The sequence below is a fragment of the Leptonychotes weddellii genome, chromosome 1 (assembly GCF_054177405.1).
Source record: "Leptonychotes weddellii isolate Sample4059 chromosome 1, ASM5417740v2, whole genome shotgun sequence".
NCBI classification, from domain to species: domain Eukaryota; kingdom Metazoa; phylum Chordata; class Mammalia; order Carnivora; family Phocidae; genus Leptonychotes; species Leptonychotes weddellii.
The window spans coordinates 154,574,534-154,597,246 of record NC_138369.1 but is presented as its reverse complement, the minus strand read 5'-3'; the positions used below and the strand labels follow the sequence as shown (position 1 = coordinate 154,597,246).

The following is a 22,713-nucleotide window of genomic DNA, read 5'->3' as shown; positions in this document are numbered from 1 at the left end:
GTGGTATAGAGGGAGTCTCAGAGTACAATACATTTCTAGGAAAGTTTTGACCAATCCCATGGGGAGTCCTTAAACCAAAGTCACTCGACAGAGGAGTTCCACTTCTCATAGGAATGGACCCGCTTTAGTATCCCTGCCATACTCAGTAATTTTCTGGGAGCAGCTGTGGGAAGCATGGTCTCAGTACAATTGCAATGACTTCAGAGTACAGCAGCTGAGGCTGTCTGTCAATTATGTTCCCCATAGCAGGAGATGTGAATGGTCTGTTTTCATGGCCACCACACACACTTATGAAAAAACATTTCCAGGCAAAAATAAAATTCCTTTCAATATATGTACAGATGTTAAATACATAAAAACAAACCATACTATTTCATTTGAATATTATATTTGGCTGCGCATAGCTTAAAATTTGTTATATCAGTGATCCTGGAAGGTCATTTGACTTGCTAAATATGGCAAAATAGGGTTTGGAATGGCATCATGGCCCATTTGCTGGAAAATTTGGCATTGGTTTTGGAAACTTAGAATGGTGTATAGGTGAGAGGCAGAATTAGAGATTTTATACCAACAGGTGAAGGTCAAATGGAGTTCAAGGATGAACTTCTTGTGTAAAGAGTCCAGGTCAAGGAGATGAAGGAATGGTAAGACAGGGCTTTATTATCTAATCTCCATACTAAGGGTTGTAAACATGTCTCAAAATGTAAAATACTATCAGCAGTAAAATCCTAATGATCCAAGAAGGGACTGTTTCTTTAGGAAGGCTCTGCTCTCTTGATGTCTCTGGCTCTGGTTACTTGCTCTTGTTTTCTGTTATCACTTCTTCTTCATGTCTATATGCTTCTCTATTTCTCTCTCACACACACACACACACACACATCTGCCTCATTCTTTCTGTTGATTCTTTTACTCTCTACTTCTCAGTCTCTCCTTTCTTTTCTCCTTGCTCCCTTTTTTTTTTTTTCTCTCCTTTAAGGTCATGATAGTTGAACCATAATATAATAGTCACAATGAAGTGAGAAAAGGAGAGATTGGCAAAGCTGACTAAAAATAAGCAATCAATCCAAAAGGTTATGGGAGAACTGGTAATTATAGATGAATTCAATCTAATAAATTTTATTACAGAGAGAAATATAAAAAAGCTAGTAAGTTTTAAGGAAGTCTGGATGTGAATCAGATTTTAATTAATTTCCCTATATTTTCAGGGAGCTCTTAGTGCTCTCCTGTCAATAAAATCATCTGGAAGAATCTTTCTGTTCAAATTGTACCAACAGAGGAAAAGCTTACTGTTAACTGGGAATTTGTTTTTCAGCTGGGAGTCTGGTTCCAGTTGTATAACACTATATGGAGTAACGAAAAAAATTATATGTTCTCTCATAATTATATTGTAAACCAATGAAAAACTAAAATTTGAAATAGAAAAAAAGAATATCTTATATTCTGAAATAAGCCGATGATGTCTCAACAATACACAGTGTGAAGAACATAGATAATCTATAGTCTGAACTTCTAAAATTAATTTGTTTTGATAGACCTCACCACTGATCTGCAGGTTTTATTAAACTCTGAGACCCTGCTAGTGATTTTAATAGTTCCTCCCCACTCCATACACACACACACACACAAATTCCAAAATCAAATTAGCTTGTTCTTGGTTCTTATTGGTTCTTATTCCATTTTTTTATCCTCTTCAGTATGGAGCACAGTGCCTTGGAATGAATTCACCTCACTATAATGTGAGATGTCTATCCCCAGACAATTCACATGCAAAGAATTTTGGAAAACTGGATGCATTCAATGATATCTCATTCAAAGTAGACAGTTATTTAGCTGTCTGAGAGTGGAAATTATTTTCTGTCAACAACTAGGTATTTTTTGCCCAATGTTTGCTATCTCCAGGGGCAAAGTGAAATGAAAAACTGAGATCCTTATAGGTTTTTCGGAGATGAGTTAAGTCCTGAGTATAGTCAAATATGAAGCTAGGACCCTCTTCAGCTAAGTATATCTCCTAAGGGAAGGACAGTGTCTGATCTTTTGCACAAGAATAAACTACAGATTCTTATCTCCTTAGTGTGCCAGTGGGGACACCAGCTGACTTGCATTTTCTCAATCTGTCACCAGTCCCTCTTGCTGCTACTGTTGTTGCTGCCAATAGTCTTTCTGCCTTCAGGACTTTTATAGTTTGCCATGTTAGTGTCTGTCAACCCCAAATTCAAAGTTACCCTTTCGTGGGTTCTTTTCCTTGAGCTTTTAACTGTTGCCAGGTACTGTTTTAGAAGTAACTTAATTTTTTTTTTTTTAATATCCTATGTCAAATGCCATGTGGTATTAGCATTTGAATATTTTTTAAAGTAGTACACAGTGGATTCAAATAACTTGTGGGGAGATCATTCGAAACAAACTTTGAAAGTGCCCTAGATACTTAAAAAGTAATTAAATGTGTTTGAGAAACTGTTCAGGGCCTGCTGTTGCTTCTCATTTATTGGATATTTTGAAATTTAATATGATATTAGTTTCTGCCTAATTAAAATTGAGTGCTAAAATTGTCAGTATAATGATTATGAAGATTTGTTTGAAGCTAAAAAACAGAATCCGGCATACAGGGTTTTCCTGCTTGCAGAAAGCTACTCTCCTGAGACTCAGAATGAAACAGACAATGTGGTTGCTTTTGTTGGTGAAGCAAATTCCTAGTGATGATTGTGTGCAGATCAGAATGATAATTATGGTAATAATATCTGTTGAGAGATTGAAATTGTAAAATATACCTGCCTTAAATGCTGATAAAAATAGAAAATTGTGAACTCTGGCCATTTTTAAACTGTTAAAGTGAGAGGGAAGCCTTTATATCATTAACCTAAAAAAAAAAAAAAGAAAGAAAGAGAAAAAGAAAAAAAGAAAGTGACTTCCTTTTATTGAGGTATAATTGAAATATAACATGTCAGTTTCATATGTACAACATAATGACACAATGATTCAATATTGGTATATATTGCAAAATGATCACCACAGTTAAGTCTAATTAACATCCGTCATCATCCACAGTTAGGAAATTTTTTTTTCTTATGATGAGAATTTTTAAGATTTACTTTCTTGGCAACTTTCCAACATGCAATACAGTATCATTAACTATAGTCGCCATGCTGTACATTACATCCCCATGACTTATTCATTTTATAACTGGAGGTTTGTACCTTTTGATCACTTTCACCCATTTCGCATGCCACGCACCCTGCCTGCATCTGGCAAGCACTAGTCCAAAAATGTGACATTAAAGAAAGGGTGACATTTTAATATTAGATCATCTATTTAGGCTATCCAATTTGATGTGATGCAGCTTCACTGTTATTGGTTGTGAACTTCTGAAAGAGGCTAGCAATATCTTAGAAATGCCAAGTATTATTGATTGAATTATCTTCCTATCTGCTTACAAGCTCCAGAGGCCAGGTGCTCTGCCTTGTCACCCTTTGGATCTCCCTGCCTTTGTTCTTTGCTGCTTCTTACTACTTTTCCACTGCCTACATACTCACTCTGCATTTAGCAGAGCACTTCACCCAGAGCAAGGATATCTAAATCCTTATTTTTGTAGTCATTTTAAGCATTAGTTATGTTATCAAAAGTTTGAAGATGTTTTGAAAAGAGAGTATCAAACAAGTGTTGAAGCTCACTGCAATTCATATATTCATAATATTTTTTCTGCAGGTAACTTAGAAAAAAATTATCTAGCAAGGAAAAAAAAAGTCGGGGGGGTGCCTGGGTGGCTCAGTTGGTTAAGCGTCTGACCTTGATCTCGAGGTTGTGAGATTGAGTCCAGCATTGGGCTCCGTGCTGGGCATGGAGCCTGCTTAAGATTCTCTCTCTCCCTCTCCTTCCACCCCTCTCCCCTCCCTCTCTAAAGAAAAAAAAAATTTCTAGCAAGATTTCATCTTTTGTATATTTCAGTAAATATTGCTCTATATAGTGGTGTGCTAGTAAATGTTTACCAAAAGAATGTTTCTCAAAAGAAAAGACAAAAAAAAAAAGAAGACTGATATGTAGCATTTGCTGATTTCCGTGGTATAAATCCTTCCACCACAGCTGATTTCAAGCTACCCATGTGAAGTCACCAAATGGGAACTTAGGGAAAGATGTGGAAGGAAGTAAGTAAATAAGATCTTGGAAGTGAGCGTGAGCTGACTTCAGCACCCCACTGCCTCTGGCCGAAGCTATTGTTGCCTTGTCCAAGTTTCTTATGACCATATAGTTTCATTGCACCCTGCCCTCATTTCCAACAGCTAGTTTTTGCATCTCTCTGAGAGTTGTCTGTGTATGTGGGATCCCTTTCTACTTGAGCCGGAGGTGCCAAGAACTGATTTCCCCTGGCAGCTGCATTTGATCAATTACTGACAGTAGTTGCTGCATAAATTCACCATCTCCCTCAAGTCTGATTGGATAAGTTAGATGTCTGTGCTCTAAAATGGCTCCCATTGTTCTCCAGCAGTGAATTTCAGGGTAATGCATTCTATATTGATTGTTTTCCCTTCCCTTTGTTATTTTCCTCCTCATTTATAGGTATTTCCCAAATCAACCCTAATAAAACTATTTGCATTGAATCCTGTCTCAAGATCTACTTCCTTTGGAGCCCAAATCAATTCGTGAAGTGAACACGAATTGTTCACTTCAATTTCTACCTTTTGCAGATGTCTTTGGAATATTACTGTCTATATTCCCTATTCATATATCTATTTGGTATTTCCCATCATTACTTCAAACTCAAAATGATCTCTAATTCTGTCAGATTCCTTTTCTTACTATATCATTTCTATCAGAGGTAGGATGGCTTTAGGTACTTCTTGCTGTGGCTAAAAATATCAACATATCATAGCATTAGGCCTCCATTAAAGGAGGTCTTGTAATGAAGAGAATTTGCTACCAAAATACGACCTACTCGCAGACCTGGACAAGACAGGCTCTGATTCTTTTGTTGTGATTTCAGGTTGTATTTTAAGAAATGTGGACATCCAAGACTGAGCAAAGCACTATATGTGGGGGAAGTAAGTCCAAAGAACAGAGCAAGAGAGACATGGAAATTATCTTACTGATCTCAACCAAACTTAAATTTTTTGAGTGTTTTAGATATAATCTGTGTGTTCTTATAATTACTTCCTCTTTTTTTCTTCTATGCTGGCAATATTTTCTCTAAATTACTTATAAACATAAATTTGTTTCATTATATTTTGTTGCTCAAGTATTTTTGTGTTGTTTTTTTGTTTCCTTCTTTTTTTTCCACACGAAAAAAATCCACTCCATGGGGCACCTGGGTGGCTTAAGCATCTGCCTTCAGCTCAGGTCATGATCTCAGGGTCCTGGGATCGAGTCCCGCATCGGGTTCCTTGCTCAGCAGGGAGTCTGCTTCTCCCTCTTTCTCTGCTGTTCCCCCTGCTTGTGCTCTCTCTCTCTGTCAAAAATAAATAAAATCTTTAAAAAAAAAAATCTACTCCAAAATACAGCTATGGTCACAAAAGAATAATTTTAATGTCAGTCTCCATTTTCAAACTGGGAATAAACATTTACCAGGAAAATGAAAAAAAATCTACTAGAAGGAAACTTCTGAAATGTTTGATTTGTAAAAAAAAAGGTTTCGGGGCGCCTGGGTGGCTCAGTTGTTTGAGCGACTGCCTTCAGCTCAGGTCATGATCCTGGAGTCCCGGGATCGAGTCCCGCATCGGGCTCCCTGCTCGGCGGGGAGTCTGCTTCTCCCTCTGACCCTCCCCCCTCTCATGTGCTCTCTCTCTCTCTCTCTCATTCTCTCTCTCAAATAAATAAAGTCTTTAAAAAAAAAAAAAGGTCTCTCCTACAACCCATAACACATGCATAATGACAATTTCCTTCCTCCACACTGGCAATGGAAACAACATAAGAATAGGAGCAAAAACTCAAGGGAGAATATACAAAAAAAAAAATTATATTTTCCTCTCTCATGATGTACATTTTGCCTAATTATGACAGAAGAGATGCCATCTGTGTGAGACTGCTGGCTCAGAATTGCCTTGATTCTTCTCATGTATGCCACGGGAGCCATAAATCCTGTAGTAGTAAAGACAGGAAATGAAAGTACAGTTCAGATTTGAAGCCTGACTTTCAGTGCTTCCTCTAGTTTATTAAGTTATGGGAGTGATGTCATAAGACAGCAACATAAGATACTGACTTTGTTTTCCTTCATAAGAACAACTAATAACTATTCCAGAACAAGACACCACTCGAAGAATCCTCAAACATGGGGTGAGTCTGAAACATCCCCCTACCCTGCACCACAGAGACCAAGATGGACTGCATTAGAGGGGTAAGAGGAGTGGCTGCATGTTGACTGCATTGTCCCTCCTCCAGGCCAGCCCAGCCCAGCACCTTGAGAGGTTTCCCCTGAGCCCCTGGTTTCTCCAGTGGGAAAGAGAACAGGGCAGGGGACAGCCAGCTCCCTCCCCCCAGCATTAGGGTCACATTGTGGGGACCTCTACTCTGTTCTCACACCATGCGGATTGCAGAGAAATATTTGGGGGCTCAACCAGTGGTAATCACAGAGAAGCAGGGAGGAGCTCAGAACAACCAGCACACAGATCTAGTAGACTGAGTTCTTATTTGCAGTGCTCAGTAGGAATCCCAGCCAGTGGTTTTGCTCATCTGGAGAACAGGGATGGGGATGTACTCTGAGCATGGAACTTGGTGGGGTGTACATGTGCCTGATTCAGATACTCAAAAGAGAAATTTTGCCTACCCTCAAGCCTGTTTTGCTCACACCCACACAAGGAGAAGAATCACCGTCCCCCTGTTGTGGAGAGGGTCTTCTGGCCCCTTCTGAGCAGAAGGGCTGGCCACAACTCCTGGAAGCTGTGTGGCCCTGGGGCACTCAGGCAAAATTAATCACTCCTAGAGCTAAGTCAGTGCTGGGCATAGAGACTCCCCATGCTATCAGAAGCCAGGGGATTAATTCATAGCCAAGGCTGAAGGTAGCTCCCAGCCCCTCCCAATCAGAGAGTCTGTTTGGGAAATTGAGTGTAGCCTAGAGTGGACCCTCCCCTCTTGCCCAGGCAAGAGAGCTGAGACATAGCCCTTCCTACTGTGGAGAGTTTCTTCCAGTCCCATCTGACCAGAAGAGACGGGGTGACAACTCCTGGAAGCTGTGCAACCCCCTGGTGCTCTAATCTAGCGAAGGGCAAGCAGAATCAGTAGTTTGCAAAACGAAGCCAGTGGCCCTGGCTCAGCCAGGGAACTTGAGATGCAGGTTGGCTTGAGTTGAGATAACAAACAAAGAGCTTTTTTTTTTTTTTTTTTAAGATTTTATTTATTTATTTGACAGAGAGAGACACAACGAGAGAGGGAACATAAGTAGGGGGAATGGGAGAGGGAGAGAAGCAGGCTTCCTGGACCCTGAAATCATGACCTGAGCTGAAGGCAGACGCTTAACGACTGAGCCACCCAGGCACTCCACAAAGAGCTTTACCAGCTTTAAACCTTCTTCTTCCACGGCACCTGGGCAGGATATCTAATTTGTTGCCCTAGTCATCGCTGAATATAGCCTTTAGTCTGTCTAACCAGGGAAGCTAACCATAACAATAGACAAAACAATAGGACAAAATCAAGAGCCCAGAATAAACCCAAGCATATATGGTCAACTAATATTTGACAAGGGAGCCAAGAAAACTCAGTGGAGAAAAGACCATCTCTTCAATAAATGGTTGTGGGATAATTAGATATTCACATGCAAAGGAATTAAACTGGATCCATATCTCACACCACTAACAAAAATAAAGTTGGACTGGATTAAAGACTTAAATGTAAAACCTGAAACCATGAAGAAAACAGAAACAAAGCTCCTTGACATGAGTCTCGGCAATGATTTTTTGAATATGACACCTAAAGCATCAGTAACAAAATAAAACAAGTGGGACTGCATCAAACACAGAAGTCTCTGCACAGCAAAATAAACATCAACAAAGTAAAAAAACAACCTACAGAATGGGAAAAAAATGTTTGCAAACCAAATATCTGATAAGGGGTTAAGATCTAAAATATGTAAAGAATTCATACAATTCAATAGCAAAAAAGCAACCCAATTAACAAATGGGCAAAGGACCTGAATAGGCATTTGTCCAGAGAAGATATATGAAAGGCCAACATCCCTAGTCATTCAGGAAATGCAAATTAAAACCACAATGAGCTATCACCTCACACCTGTTAGAATGGCCATCATAAAAAAAAGACAAGAGGAAAGTGGTGGCATGAATATGGAGAAAAGGGAACACTTAAGTACAGCTGGTGAGAATGTAAATTGGTACAGCTACGATAGCAAACAGTATAAAGGATCCTCAAAAAATTAAAAATAGAAATAGCACATGATCCAACAGTTCCACTTCTGGGAATATATTCAAAGGGCATGAAAACATTAACTTGAAAAGATATCTGCACTCTCAGGTTCACAGGAACATTATTTATAATAGCCAAGGCATGGAAACAGCCTCAGTGTCCATTGAAAGATGGATAGATACAGAAATATATATATATGTGTGTGTGTGTGTGTGTGTGTGTGTATAATGGAGTATTATTCAACCATAAAAAAATGAGGAAATCCTACCATTTGTAACAAAAGGAACTTGAATGCATTTATGTTCAGTGAAATAAATCAGAGAAAGATAATTACTGTATGATCTCACTTATATGTGGCATCTTAAAAAAAAAAACAACAACTCATAGAAAAAGACATCTGTGATTACCAGAGGTGGAATGTGGGGGTGGTGGAATTGGAGGAAGGTGGTCAAAAGGTACAAACCTCTGGTTATAAGATAAGTCAGTACTAGGGATGTCCTGTACAACACAATTGACTATACAGGAAAGTTGTTTGACAACTTTCTAACTGTATGACATACAGGAAAGTTGTTTAAGAAATTAAATCCTGAGTTCTCATCACAAGGAGAATTTTTTTTTTCCATTTTTCTTCTTTCTTTTTACTGTATCTGTATGAGAAGATGGATGTTAGCTGAACCTATAGTGGTAATCATTTCACAATATATGTAAATCAAACCATCATGCTTGTTTCCAAGTGGAAAGTGTGCTGACTCGACCATAAGACAGACTGGACTCTGATACCTGATACCGTCTAGAGTTTTAGATCTGTTTCCAGATCTAAAATGTCTTAATTCTTAGCAGGCTATATCAGTTAAAGTCTATATCAGTTGAATAATTTACTTAGTAAGTATTCAAATGGTTCATGGAAAGAAATTTGAAAGCCCCGACTCCGTTAAATATCAAGTGTAACTTTACTGTATTAAAAATTTTATGGATTCATTCAGGAGTAGACAGTTAACATGAGTGTTTACAGGAACAATTGCTGCTTTTTTGGTGTTGGTGTTTTGTTTTTGTTTTTGACATAATTAGGAATTATCTGTGGGGTTAGTGAAGTTGTCCAAATTTCTTTTTTAATGTTAGGTGATATACCTTTAGGCAACTAATAATGATATGTTATCCCTATTTCTCACCATGTGCACATTTTTTTTTCTTTAAAAAACTTATTTTCTTTATTTTTTAAAAAGATTTTATTTATTTATTTGAGAGAGAGAGAATGAGAGAGAGAGAGAGCACATGAGGGGGGGAGGGTCAGAGGGAGAAGCAGACTCCCTGCTGAGCAGGGAGCCCGATGGCAATACGGGACTCGATCCTGGGACTCCAGGATCATGACCTGAGCTGAAGGCAGTCACTTAACAAACTGAGCCACCCAGGCACCCCTAAAAAACTTATTTTCTTTAAAAATGTCTAAACTTTTTCCCATGTTTTCTGCAACTTATTTTTTCTTTCTCCTTCCTTTAGTTTCCTTCCTTATTTATTAATTTTTATCTTTTTCCTTCATTTCTAAATCTTGTTACAAGATCAGGATTCCAGCAATTGCTAATACAGTTCTTGTTCAAATATCCTTTCTCTCTAAACAGTTGCATGCCAATTACATTTCTATAGATTTATTTCTTTTTTCTTTTTTTCTTTCTGCTTTACAGCTTCAGAAACTTAGAAGGGTCACAGTTTATGCCCAGTATTTCCCTTCTATCTCCTTTTTATAAAACTTCATTTCTTTAAACTCATTCTACAGGACATTTCTGTCTCAAAAAATGAAACAGACAGTGTTAAGCACTGTTCATTACTACTGTATTCTTCTGTTTCACCATTGAAAGATATACTGAATGCCATGTTCAATTGTGGATGTGTCAAAACAAAAAGAGATAGAAGTTTAAGGCCTCTGTTCATTTCCTTCCTATTATACTTGGACTATTCTATATTTTGAAATAGCTTTCAATTCATAAAAGAAAAGTAAAAACCTGTATCCCTTTTTCCTTTTCAGCAAAACAAGGCAGTAACTTTTCATTTAACCATCTTTTCTATAAAAAAATAAAAATAAAAACAAGTTTTGTGGTTTTGTGTGTTGAGGACCAAACAAACATGATACAATGCCTGCTATTATCTTGGGGAATTGGCTGAACAGCATTCAAAGGCTTTCTTCCAAGAGCTCCCAATTCATTTCTTTGATTTTTGAATAGAAATTTGGCCAAGCAGATATATGAATCAGAGAGGATTTTTTTTTTTTCCCTCAGAAATGACTTTTGACATCCTCAGTCCTGCTGTCTGTCTTTATATGTCTATCTGTGTAGCCTTGTAGAAACTGGCTTCATGAGACCACAATTTTCTGTCATGCAGAAGACTGTCTAGTTCTACCTTAGGAGTCCCACACATTAAAGACACTGTGAATCCAGGCAAGAACATAGTCCATTGGGAACATCCTTAGGTAATGTTTGCAGTGAGAAGAGTCTTATAAATAATGTGACTAGCTATTTAGACATGATTTTGTGGCCCATAATAAATGGAAAGAAAGAGTCCACTGTCGATGTAATGCAGGGTTATTATGCACAAACAGAATCAGAGCCATGTTCATGACTGTTTTCAAAATCACCCTAGCTTTAGACAGGAGCTAATAGAATGAACAAACATAAGGGCTTTTTAGATTTTCAGGATAAATGATAAGTAGGATTTGTAGAAGAGGCAGAATGAAAAGTAAGGCATGGTGTGGGTATCCCCTGATGGGTTAGGAAAGGCATGGTTGAGAATCTCTTGAAAAATCTCAGATGGTGTAGTGGAAAGTGTGCTGACTCGACCATAAGACAGACTGGACTCTGATACGATCTAGAGTTTTGATCAAGTTTCTTAACCTCTGTGAGTCTCAGTTTTCTCAACTGTAATGTCAACCTGACAGTATTATTGATAAGATCTTGAAAGGTAAGGTTTATAAAGAGCTTGACTCAATATCTGACAACATGTTAGTTATTAAGTTGTTATTGTTATCAATATGCTTATTATTATCCTCCTCTTCATTCCTTTGTCCAGGAATGAAGTTAGATCTCTTTACATTGCTGCAGATAACAACAATGAGAAATCAGGGCTATGAAGAACAAGTTGTAGCTGTGGAAATATAATCTTTTTCCTAGATGTTGTGCTGTGAGAACACTAGGGAGCATGTAATTTATGAAGACTAAATCTGAGAAAAGTATGTTCATTTTTAAAAATGACATGTTCTGTTGCTTATTTTGTTGAATAAAATAGAGGAAAGCAAAATCTACGAGGTAGATTTAGAACTTTTTACTGAAAACCACAGGAGTATGAAGATGCTCTATGAAGTTATTGTAAAGAGTGATACACATTTAAATCTGTTTCAGTCATGGTCATCTTCCGACTCTTTTCACCTTTTGTTCTTAGTCTCTACTTTTTTTTCACCAGTTCCCTTTTCTCCATTTTTCATTGATTTTTTTTTTTTATTATTAACTTCCTTTTTCCTTCAAAATCTCATTATTAGGGCGTTCACATACTAAATGAATCTTCTATTGGCACCATTTTGGAGGATATAGATGGGCCTAGACATACTCACTAATACATTCAAATACAGTTCAAATAAAGTTTTCATATTTTGTGGTTTTTGAAATGGTTGTGAAAGACATGCCGCCATGACTTTTTTGTGCTGTCAACAGAATGAACTATCTCAAATTCATCCCTAAGAATTTAAAAAATATTTAAAGGCAGGCACTGATAAGAACTATGGTTTAAAGACTTGAAGAAACTTTTGTCTCTTCAAGGAATGGATCCTTGAATTTTGTATTTGGAAAAAGTCTTTTGAAGCGGAAATGCTCAGGGGAAAGTGTGTTATAAGGGGCCCTGTTTACACTCTTGAAGCCAATAAAAGCACCCATTATTACTGAATAAACAGTGAAATCATAAGCACTTACATTTTCAATTGAGAATCCAGTTTTCTCATCCAATAACGTGGAATATTGTAAATGGCTGTGCCACAGCTATATGTTGGAGACTTTTTTTATTTCCTTTGTATGGATTATGTGTGTGTATGTCTGAGATGAAGAGGTGAAAGAGTTGGGAAAATAGGAAGATGCTTAGATTTAATCATCACCTCTGTTGAAGAAGCAGCTAAAAAAGAATTTGCTATTCTGCAAAGTTCAACACCAGTTAGTATGTAGCTACTTATATCTAGATAAAAGAAATTGTCCTTCAGTTAGACTCTTCAGCTCTGATGCACTTGTCCTATTTGGATGCACGGTGGAGTACACAACTCTGCTTTTAGGGGATTGTAGTTTTTCCCAAAGCAACAACTGTTCCCACAGAATCATCAAACTGTGACGAGGTTTATCCTTGGGTAGGAATTGATGGCTGAAGATACGGACAATTATTAGTATACTCAGAGCTCTCCTGTTCAGGATGATTGGATCTGGTAAGGAAAGGCTGATCACTAGGCTCTTAGGGCAGTAAGTACACAGTGAAGAAATCTCAGCCATGATATGGAACTGAAGAGTTGAGCCTGCTGCATGACTGGGAAATGTGGCAAAAGGAGGGTACTGCTCTTTTACTTCCTTCCAAATAAACCACCTTAGTGTAGAGTCATTGTTAGTTCACAGTCTCAGGGGCTTCCTGGATATCATCTGGGAAGAGACCTGAGAAAGAGGCCAACCACTCCAGATTGGTAGGCGGCAGTTTTAATAAGCAAGGGAACTTACATATGAGGCTTGTCTTGGGCAGCCACAATCAGAGTAAATCTCTGCACCCACCCTCCAGAATCTTAGAAGTTATATAGAGGCCTTAACTGGGTTCAGTTATGTACCTGGTCTGCCTAGCCTCAACACCGCATTTCTAACTCAAGGCTATATCCTGGGTGCAGCTTCTGGGAGCAGGGAAGGCAAGTGGAATACACATTCCAAGGACACAGGAAGGGATGGGGAGCCCCCATTTGCCCAAGTCCAGCTTGTGGGTCAACTGGTGGTCACGTCTTCTTGTTGACCTTCTCCAACAGTCAGACTCTTCTTGAATAGACACAGTGGTTCCTAAGCTGCCAGATGGTCAGGAATGGTGGTTGAGTGTGGAGGTTGAGGGAGAGGAAACAAGCCTGAGGTATTTGTTCTTGATAGAACAGAGTGTCCCCTGCTTGATTCTCAGATATACATGGGGACTCTGAAATGGCTTAATGCCTACCATAGAAATGTGACCACAGATAATACAGGCTGGGGAAGAATGGATGCCCCCCCTCCCCAAATAAGCCCAATTCTGAAGGGAGACTGATCTCTTTTGGAAAGTAATAGGACAAAAACAGCATTAATTAAAAATAGAAAATGCCTTTTGTTTTTGAATTCTAATGGAAATACTTAAGTGCAATTGTACTGACCTAATTTACATGCAATAAAATGTGAAGATCTTAAGTGTATAGCTTGATAATAAAAATGTATATGCTATGTAACCAACACATCAAAATGTACAACTCCTTTGTAACTGGCTTTTTTTGCTCGCATGTTTTTGAGATTCTTTTATGATGTTTCATGTAGCTATAGTTCTTTCCTTTTTGTTGCTGTCTAAAAAGCAATTTTAATCTGTCTTCTTTGTAGAACTAAGAAGTAAAAGAAAAATACAACTCTTTTTAATTCAAGTAACAAGGAAATCAGCATTATGTTCCTATGAATTTACAGTAACTTGAATTTAAAATATTTTTTAATAAAAATAAATTATTAATCAAGTGTGATTTAATGAGAAATACAAACTTCTAAATAGGAATTTTCAAAAAATTTTACTTGTCATACAACTATAATACATTTGTATTAAATATTGAATCATTAAATTATTTTATGAAAAAATTTACAATTGAACATGTTTATTTGTATTATTTGTGGACTAAATTTGTTCCTATGACAATGGAGATGTGAATTTACTCAGAGCAATTTAAATATGTTAGTTTTCTCATTTAATGCTAGGGAGTTTAGAAGATAGGGACAGAAGACTGGAAATACACACTATCTGAAAATATTTATAAACTGGTTGATGTGATCATGCTCTGCTAGCCATTTGTCTACACCTGTTTTTGGTTCCTGTGCTTTTCCGGATCCTTACTCTAGAATTACTTCTCTCTCTTTTTTTTTTTTTTTCTATTTCAGCATATCCCTTCCTACTAAGTCCTTGTCTTTTTTTCTTTCTTTCTTTATTGCAATGCCTTTATTGCATTACGGGAGCAATTTGGCCAGATTGTCCCCTTTGGGGGAAGGTATTCAAGCATGCTCAGCTCTTCTCATCTTAAAAAAAAAAAAATACACGTTCTACACATACGTACACATGCCCACAATCTCCTCAATACCACATTTCCTTTCACCGTTCCTCTATTTATTGCTTTCTTTCCACTTCTAGATTTCTTAAGAGTTATCTGTGTATTCTATCTTCAATTATAAACCCCAGATGTATTCTCCAAGTCACTCTAATCTAGATCTCACATTACCACCACTCCTTATCTTCCCTAATAGGTGTCTCACTAAGGTAACCAATAACTTCCTTATAACTGCAGCCAATGCATATTTAACCTCTCAAGCAGCATTTGACACTCTTTCTTGAAATTCTTCTTTTGGATTCCATGTCATTCTCCAGGGTTTGTTCCAGATTCTTTGGCCGCACTTTGCCAGTCTCTTTGCTGGCTTATGCTCTTTTATCTAGCCTTTGAATTTCAGGTTATTCAAAGTCCCTTTCTCTTCTCATTCTATATTCTCCTCCTAGGTGCTCTTCTTTTTACCATAGCTTCAATTACCAATAGAGTAACTCCAAAATATTTATGCCCACCTCTAGCCACACCTCTGAGTTTTGTTTACATATTCAATTGATGATTTTATATCCCTAATTGGATGACCCAAAGGCACCACAAATATAAAATGGCAGTATATCAAATATTCCCACAATAAAACCTAGTCTTCCTCCAGAGTTCTTTACCTCAGCTGAGAGCCACCTTCATATTTACAGTTATTCAAGCTCAAACCCCTTTACACCTTTCTTTCCCACTTGTCCTATTTAATTCAGTTCAAAATGCAGATAATTCTTCCTCTTGTAAACATTTTGAGTGTATTCATTTCCATATCCTCTATACAACACATGTTAGAAGCTACCATCATTTATCACATGGTCTATTTTAGTAGCCTTCTAAATTATTTATTCATTCACAATCTATTTTCTACAACATAGCCAATAACATTGCATTTTTAATCCAAATCTTGTCATTTCTCTGATTAAAATCCTCCGATGCCTCACATTTTTTATAAAACAAAAATTAAATCCTTAATAGGTTCTACCAGTCATGTAAGATCTGGTCTGTCTATTTCTACAGGCCTGTCCCATACCACTATGTCCTCTATCCATCAGCCTGTGTCTCCTTGAGTTGCTTGAGTATCCTATGCACTCTCCCATTTACTGGCCTTCCACATACTCTTTTCTGACCCAGGACATGAGTCACTTTGCTACCTGCTCTGGTTAGGACATGGTTTCTTATCCATCAGACCTCAAATGAAAGGTCATTTCTATAAGAAGTCTTTACTGACACCCATATTACAAAGCTCTTTGTTTTTTTCTTTCTCCTTTGTAGCACTTTTTTCATGTGTTATAGGTAATCACTGAATCCTACCCTGGGCTCTAAACTCCATTAGGACAAAAGCATTGTTTTGCTTGTAGCTCTATTCTCAGTTCCTGGCACAGTGCTTGGTAAATAAATAATAGGTACTTAATAATTGTTGCAAGGGTGCTTAAATATAGAAAATATTTAAAATATCTTGTCAATCATGGAAAATGTTCTTCATATACTACCAGATGTTGGAAAAATCTAGAAGATCTATGAAATGTTTATTTTCAATCAGGTATCAGAATGACATAATTTATTGACATAATCACTGAACACATACATAGGGAAGGGGGTGTTTACATACATAGGGATTACTCTGACATTTTGAATAGTTCAAACAATTTGTTACAGAGAAAATAAAGAGGTCAATAAAAGGCCTATTCAGGTTTTTCCTTTTTTTTTTTTTATTAGAAAAGTATGGAGTACAGTATTTCCCATAGTATAGGTGATATGGGCTAGCTATTACCACTGTATTTTAATGTTAAAATGTAAAGGATTTAGAAACACTCAGATGTTTGTAATGTTCATATATGTATTATTTCACACTTTATGTGTTTTATCAAGTCATCTTCATGTCTTCTCAATTAATTGCTTTGTTTTCTAGAATAGGAGGATTTAGAAATCCCTTAGACACTGTCAAACACATGAAACCGAATCGTGTTGCAACAAGCTGAGTTTCAGGGGTCGCTAGTCCCGTTGTGGAGGCAAAAGCAAGCCTTGATTGGATCTGGCAGGCCATCTGTTATATCCCAGGTGTCCTAGAAGCCTCATTTCCTGTAGAGGTAGGTCAGTAGATCCAGCATATGTGTCATACTTCCGAAAAGTTAGCTTCCTTTCTAGACCACTAGAAGGAAGTAACTGGTGAATGTTATTTTGGAAAATAATTACTGGCACTAAACTAATATCTTTATCAAAATTTATTATTCATGCCTATCTCTTCTTTTCCCTTATTGATTTTTTTCCAGTTTTCTATTTCTGCCTAACAAACCCTCCAAAGCATAGTGGTATGAAGCAACAACAACTTTATTGTACTCACAGTTCTGGAAGTCAGAAAATTGGGCAGAGCTCAACAAGAGCAGCATATCTCTGATCTGTAATGACTAGGGGATCAAGTGCTGTGGTTTAAACTGCTGAAGATAGCTGAGCATCTCTGTAGTCTTGGGTTCTGTCAGACAGGTTCCTTCATTCATCTACACATTAGTCTGCTGGGGTGAAATGTCCAAACGCTTCTTTACTCACGTGTCCGGGTCCCCGGCTGGGAAGGCTCTAACAGCTGAGGCTGACCCAGCGTCTCGTTCTCTACACATTCTCTCCACGTGGCTGGCTTAGAGCCATGTCAGGGAAGTAGGACTTGCATAGGTACCTGGCTTTTTCCTAAGAGAGTATCCAAAAGAGACCAAAGCAGAAGCCTCAAGGCTTCTGATAACCTTGCAAGCCCCACCTTGTCACTTTTCACCCTCATTCTGTTGATACACAGAGACAGCTCCTATGCAGTGTGAAAGTCTGGATACCAGGAGGCGTGATTTAAAAAGTGGTTGCTTTTTAGGATCTAGCTACCACATTTGTGTTTTGGATCACTAATTTTCTCTACATATGTCTTCCCATAAATATTAATCATTATTGCATTTCTTGAGATACAAAGGAAAAAGGATTGCTGTCTTGATTTTCATCACTGAAATAATCAATGAATCTAAGGTGCTTGTTTGGAGAAAGTCACATCAGGATTGTGAAAGATCTGGGAGCGAAACTAATTACATATCTTTACCTTCTCTCTTGACGGCTGAATGATTTGTTCCCTTAGATTTAAACAGTATAAAAAGAAAAACATGAATATTTTATATATTACACTGATATTTTCAAGTTTAGAATTGTTACCAGGCCAAAAAAGCTGCAGTAATTGAATTCTTAAATGATGCTGCGTAATATGTACACAACGCTCTACTGTTAAGAATAGCCAAGTGGAGTGTATTTCTGAACATCTTTGTTCTTATATTTCTAGTGAGCTTTATTTATTTTTTTTAAGATTTTATTTGTGAAAGAGAGAGAGAGCCCACAAGCACAAGCTGGGGGAGGGGCAGAGGGAAAGGAACAAGCAGACTCCCTGCTGAGCAGGGAGCCTGATATGGGGCTCCATCTCAGGACCCTGAGGTCATGACCTGAGCCAAAGGCAGGCACTTAACCGACTGAGCCACCCAGGTGCCTCCATAGTGAGCTTTAGAATGAAATAAAAATAATGTTTTTTCTATTTATTTGTTTACAAGAAATAGTGCCTGAAAGAGACCAACAAGTAACTAACAAAAATGAATTTGTTATAACATCCCCTTCAGATGTACAAATGCTAAATCTTATTGGTTAAAATATACATAAATATAGACTGTCTTAAAAACATAGAGGATTTGCCTCCTTTAGCCTGTCACAGATATTTTCTTTTCTTTTCTTTTTTTTTTTTTTCCCTGAATGATCAAAACAAATTTAAGTTCAGGCTATGTTTGTACAATATAAAGGCTATGCTTACAACATGGAAGAGAAGAATTGCCATGGTAATTTCTTTACTGTATAAACCAAACCAAAACAGATAAAGCAGTCTTCACTGTGTTGATCTACTCTTAACACAATGTAACAAATATTTATTGAGTAACTATTATATGTCAGTAATATTATTACTAATGTTATGTTAGTAATGATAGTTACTAATTGGAAATTAGTAACTGAAAATATTGAGATAGATAAGACATAATCCTTGCCATCAAAAAGTCTGCATTTCAGAAGAAGAGATAGGCGTCTAGACAAATAAATGGAATATACTGCATCAGGTACCCATCAAATGCTGCAGAGAGCTATTTGGGAGCCATTTCTTTAGCCAGTTGTGGGAGGTGAGGAGAAGTTATAGAAAGGAGGTGACATTATGACCTGCATTTTTATGGCCAGGGGATATACATAAGAGTATGAACTTTCTTCCAAATTAGAGTTCCTAATGGCATATAAAGATAATTGTGCTATCCCAAAAATTGAGATGAAACAAGTGAGAAATAGGACAATGTATCCTTATAGCTTATTGAGTGTCTTTCCATGTATCAAAAGAAATAAACATTCAATAATCAAGTTAAACATGAGCAAGGTTGGAATACACATGCACTTGGTAAGCACACCTTACTGAATGATATCAGGCTTTGATTCAAGAAATCCCATGTAGTACTAATTTAGATTTACATTTTTATTTTATATGAAGGTGATAGGATATTTGTAATTTTTAAGAGTCTTATATGAGATTATTTATATAAAATGTAGATGCTTTTGTTTTCAAAGAAAATTTAATGATTTAATTATTTAACATGGAACCCATTTTTTTTTTTTTTTTTTTTTTTAGTTCTCAATTACAGTTAACCCTTGAAAAACTGGTTTTGAACTGCATGGTTCCACTTACATGCAGATTTTTTGGTAAGTACAGTACTGTAAATTTATTTTCTCTTATTATTTTCTTAGTATTTTCTTTTCACTCTCTTTATTGTTAAAGTGCAGTATATAATACATATAAATAACAAATACGTGTTAATTGACTATGTTATGGATAAGGCTTTTGGTCAACACTAGGCTATTAATAGTTAAGTTCTGGGGGAGTCAAAGTTGTTTCGGGACTTTTGACATTGAGGAGGTGGGGAGTTGGCTTCCCTAACTGCCATGTTGTTTAAGGGTCAACTGTACTCTGCTTTATACCAAGATGAACTCTCTATGTGTTTCTAAAAGTCTTCCAGAAGTTCCTAGTCTACTTGACTTCTCATTACTTATTTTTAGGAATGATAGGGAATTTTTTCCCCAGTATCCTCACGTAATGTCATGAATTTCATTTTAAGTGGACGGGATCACAAGTCACACTTACCATTGAACCAGTCATGATGGCTAGAGGAATGGAATGTTCAATTGGTTTAGCCTAACCTACACATGCCCCTGCAGGATTTGGCATAAATTTAACTTGCAAAAAATGGAAATGAAGGTTATCAAAAGTGCAATGTAGGAATGCTTCTGAGGAGACAATCAGTAATTATGCACTACACAGATAAATATATGGATAAAGGGGCTCCTGGGTGGCTCAGTTGGTTGAGTGGCCCCCTCTTGATTTCTGCTGGGGTCGTGATCTTGAGACCCTAGGATCGAGCCCCGTCTTGGGCTTCTCGCTCAGCAGAGAGTCTGCTTTGGGATTCTCTCTCTCTCTCTGCCCCTTCCCCTGCTCACTCTCTCTCATTCTCTCTCTCTCTTTCTGAAATAAATAAATCTTTAAAAAATATATATATTTTTATAATATAAATAGTATAATAGTGGATTAGATGATAGTAGATTAAATTGTATAATAGTAGATTAGATAATAAATAATAGATTAGATAATTAAGAAATTATCTATCTTAAATTATTGATTTTTGATTCTAACGTGGCTAACATAAAAAAAAATATATATATAAGTTCCATTTCATGGAGGCTGTTGTCCTAATGGAATAATGATGTAATGGATGGAAAGTTAGCAACATTCACAACCAAAAGATGTATGTTCACTTAAACTAAGAAAGAATAAAATTTACCTCCCTGAAATAGCTGCACAAAACCAAAAACACAGTAACACTTCTTACAGTTTGGAAAGATTCCTTTGCCTTTAGGTCCCAACAAGATTCTTCTTGTGCCAGTGATACCACCTCACAGTGTTGAAGACACCATCAGATTCTTTACAAATTTCCCTTCGCTGTTTTCATAGGGATTTTTATGCCCTATTGGCCCCTTTCAAGCAATTGGGAAATTGCCTCTTGTCCTACTCGCTCAACAGGTACACTACACCTGAGTTTTTACTGGACATGAGTAAATCAAAGGTCAAGTTTCACTCAGTTAAAAGTGACTAGAAATCCAATGAGAATAAAAGTCAGAGTTCTCAATCATTTTCCCAGTTTACCAGTTTTCTAAAAGGCAGAATTTTAGCCCTACTTGAAACCTATTTTTACAGCATTATTATTTAGGGACATGCACAATAGTTTCATTTTTTGGTAAACATTAGAAAATAAACTAGCTAATAATTATTAACCTGGTTTTGCTACCTTTGGAGTTTTCAACAGGTAATAAGCTATGTGAAAATGAAGACTCCATATGCATTTATTTACATATATCAAAATTTGTAGCTTTAAAAATTAGTGATTTTCAATATTTGTAAAAAAACAATAATCATAAAAACTTGGAGGAAATATATATTTAAAAATCACCTGAAAGCTCGCCATCTAAAGATAATCATTATTTTTTTTATTTTTAAAAAATTTGTTATTGAAGTCTAGTTGATATCCAATGTTATATTAGTTTCAGGTGTACAACATAGTGATTCAACAATTCCATACATTTGTATTTTTTTTATTTAAATTTTAGTTAACATACAGTGCAATATTGGTTTCTGGAGTAGAATTCAGTGACTCATCACTTATATGCAACATTCAGTACTTATCACAACAGGTGCTCTCTTTAATACCCATCACCCATCTAGCCCATCCCCCACCCACCTCCCTCCATCAACCCTCAGTTTGTTCTTTATCATTAACAGTCTCTTACACCTTGTTTCCCTCTCTCCTCCCCCTCCCTTTCCATATGTTTATGTTTTCTTCCTTGAGGTCCACATGTGAATGCGATCATATGGTTATTTCTCTGGTCTTTCTCTGGTCTGATCTCACTGGTGAGTGAGATCTATGGTCTTTCTCTGATTGCCTTATCTCACTTAGCAAAATACACTCACCTCCATCCACATCATTGCAAATGGCAAGATTTCATTATTTTTGTTGGTTGAGTAATATCCACTGTATATATATATATACACCACATCTTCTTTATCCTTTCATCAATCAATGGACATTTGGGGTCTCTCCATAGTTTGGCTATTGTTGACAATGCTGCTATAAACATCAGGGTGCATTTACCCCTTCGAATCTGTATTTTTGTAGCCTCTGGGTAAATATCTAGTAGTGCAATTGCTGGATCATAGTTCTATTTTTAACTTTTTGAGAAACCTCCATACTGTTCTCCAGAGTGGCTGTACCAGCTTGCATTCCCACCAACAGTGCAAGAGTGTTCCCCTATCTCTGCATCCTCACCAACAGCTGTTGTTTCTTGTGTTAATTTTAGCCATTCTGACAGGTGTGAAGTGATATCTCACATGGTTTTGATATGTATTTCCCCGATGATAGTAATGTTGAGCATCTTTTCATGTGTCTGTTAGCCATCTGGATATCTTCTTTGGAGAGATGTCTATTCATGTCTTTTGCCCATTTCTTAACTGGATTATTTGGTTTTTGGGTGGTGAGTTTGATAAGTTCTTTATAGATTGTATATATTAACCCTTTGTCAGATATGTCATTTGCAACTATCTGCTCCCATTCCATAGGCTGCCTTTTAGTTTTGTTGACTGTTTCCTTTGCTGTGCAGAAGCTTTTTATCTTGATGAAGTCCCAATAGTTCATTTTTGCTTTTGTTTCCCTTGCCTCTGGAGATGTGTCTACTAAGAAGTTGTTGCAACCGAGGTCAAAGAGGTTTCTGCCTGTGTTGTCCTCTAGGGTTTTGATGGTTTCCTGTCTCACATTTAGGTCTTTCATCCATTTTAAATTTATTTTTTGTGTATGGTGTAAGAAAATTGTCCAGTTTCATTCTTCTGCATGTTGCTGTCCAGTTTTCCCAACACCATTTGTTGAAGAGACTGTCTTTTTTCCATTGGA

The 22,713-nt window shown here is 37.0% G+C and overlaps 1 long non-coding RNA gene across 1 annotated transcript in view; it reads left to right on the top strand.

Annotated features, from left to right (window-relative positions):
- Positions 1 to 22,713, top strand: part of LOC145717279 (uncharacterized) — a 150,243-nt gene that overhangs the window by 76,978 nt on the left and 50,552 nt on the right. The window contains exon 2 of the long non-coding RNA XR_014140392.1: positions 19,353 to 19,423. This is a non-coding gene — a long non-coding RNA (uncharacterized LOC145717279). The remainder of the gene's footprint in view (positions 1 to 19,352; positions 19,424 to 22,713) is intronic.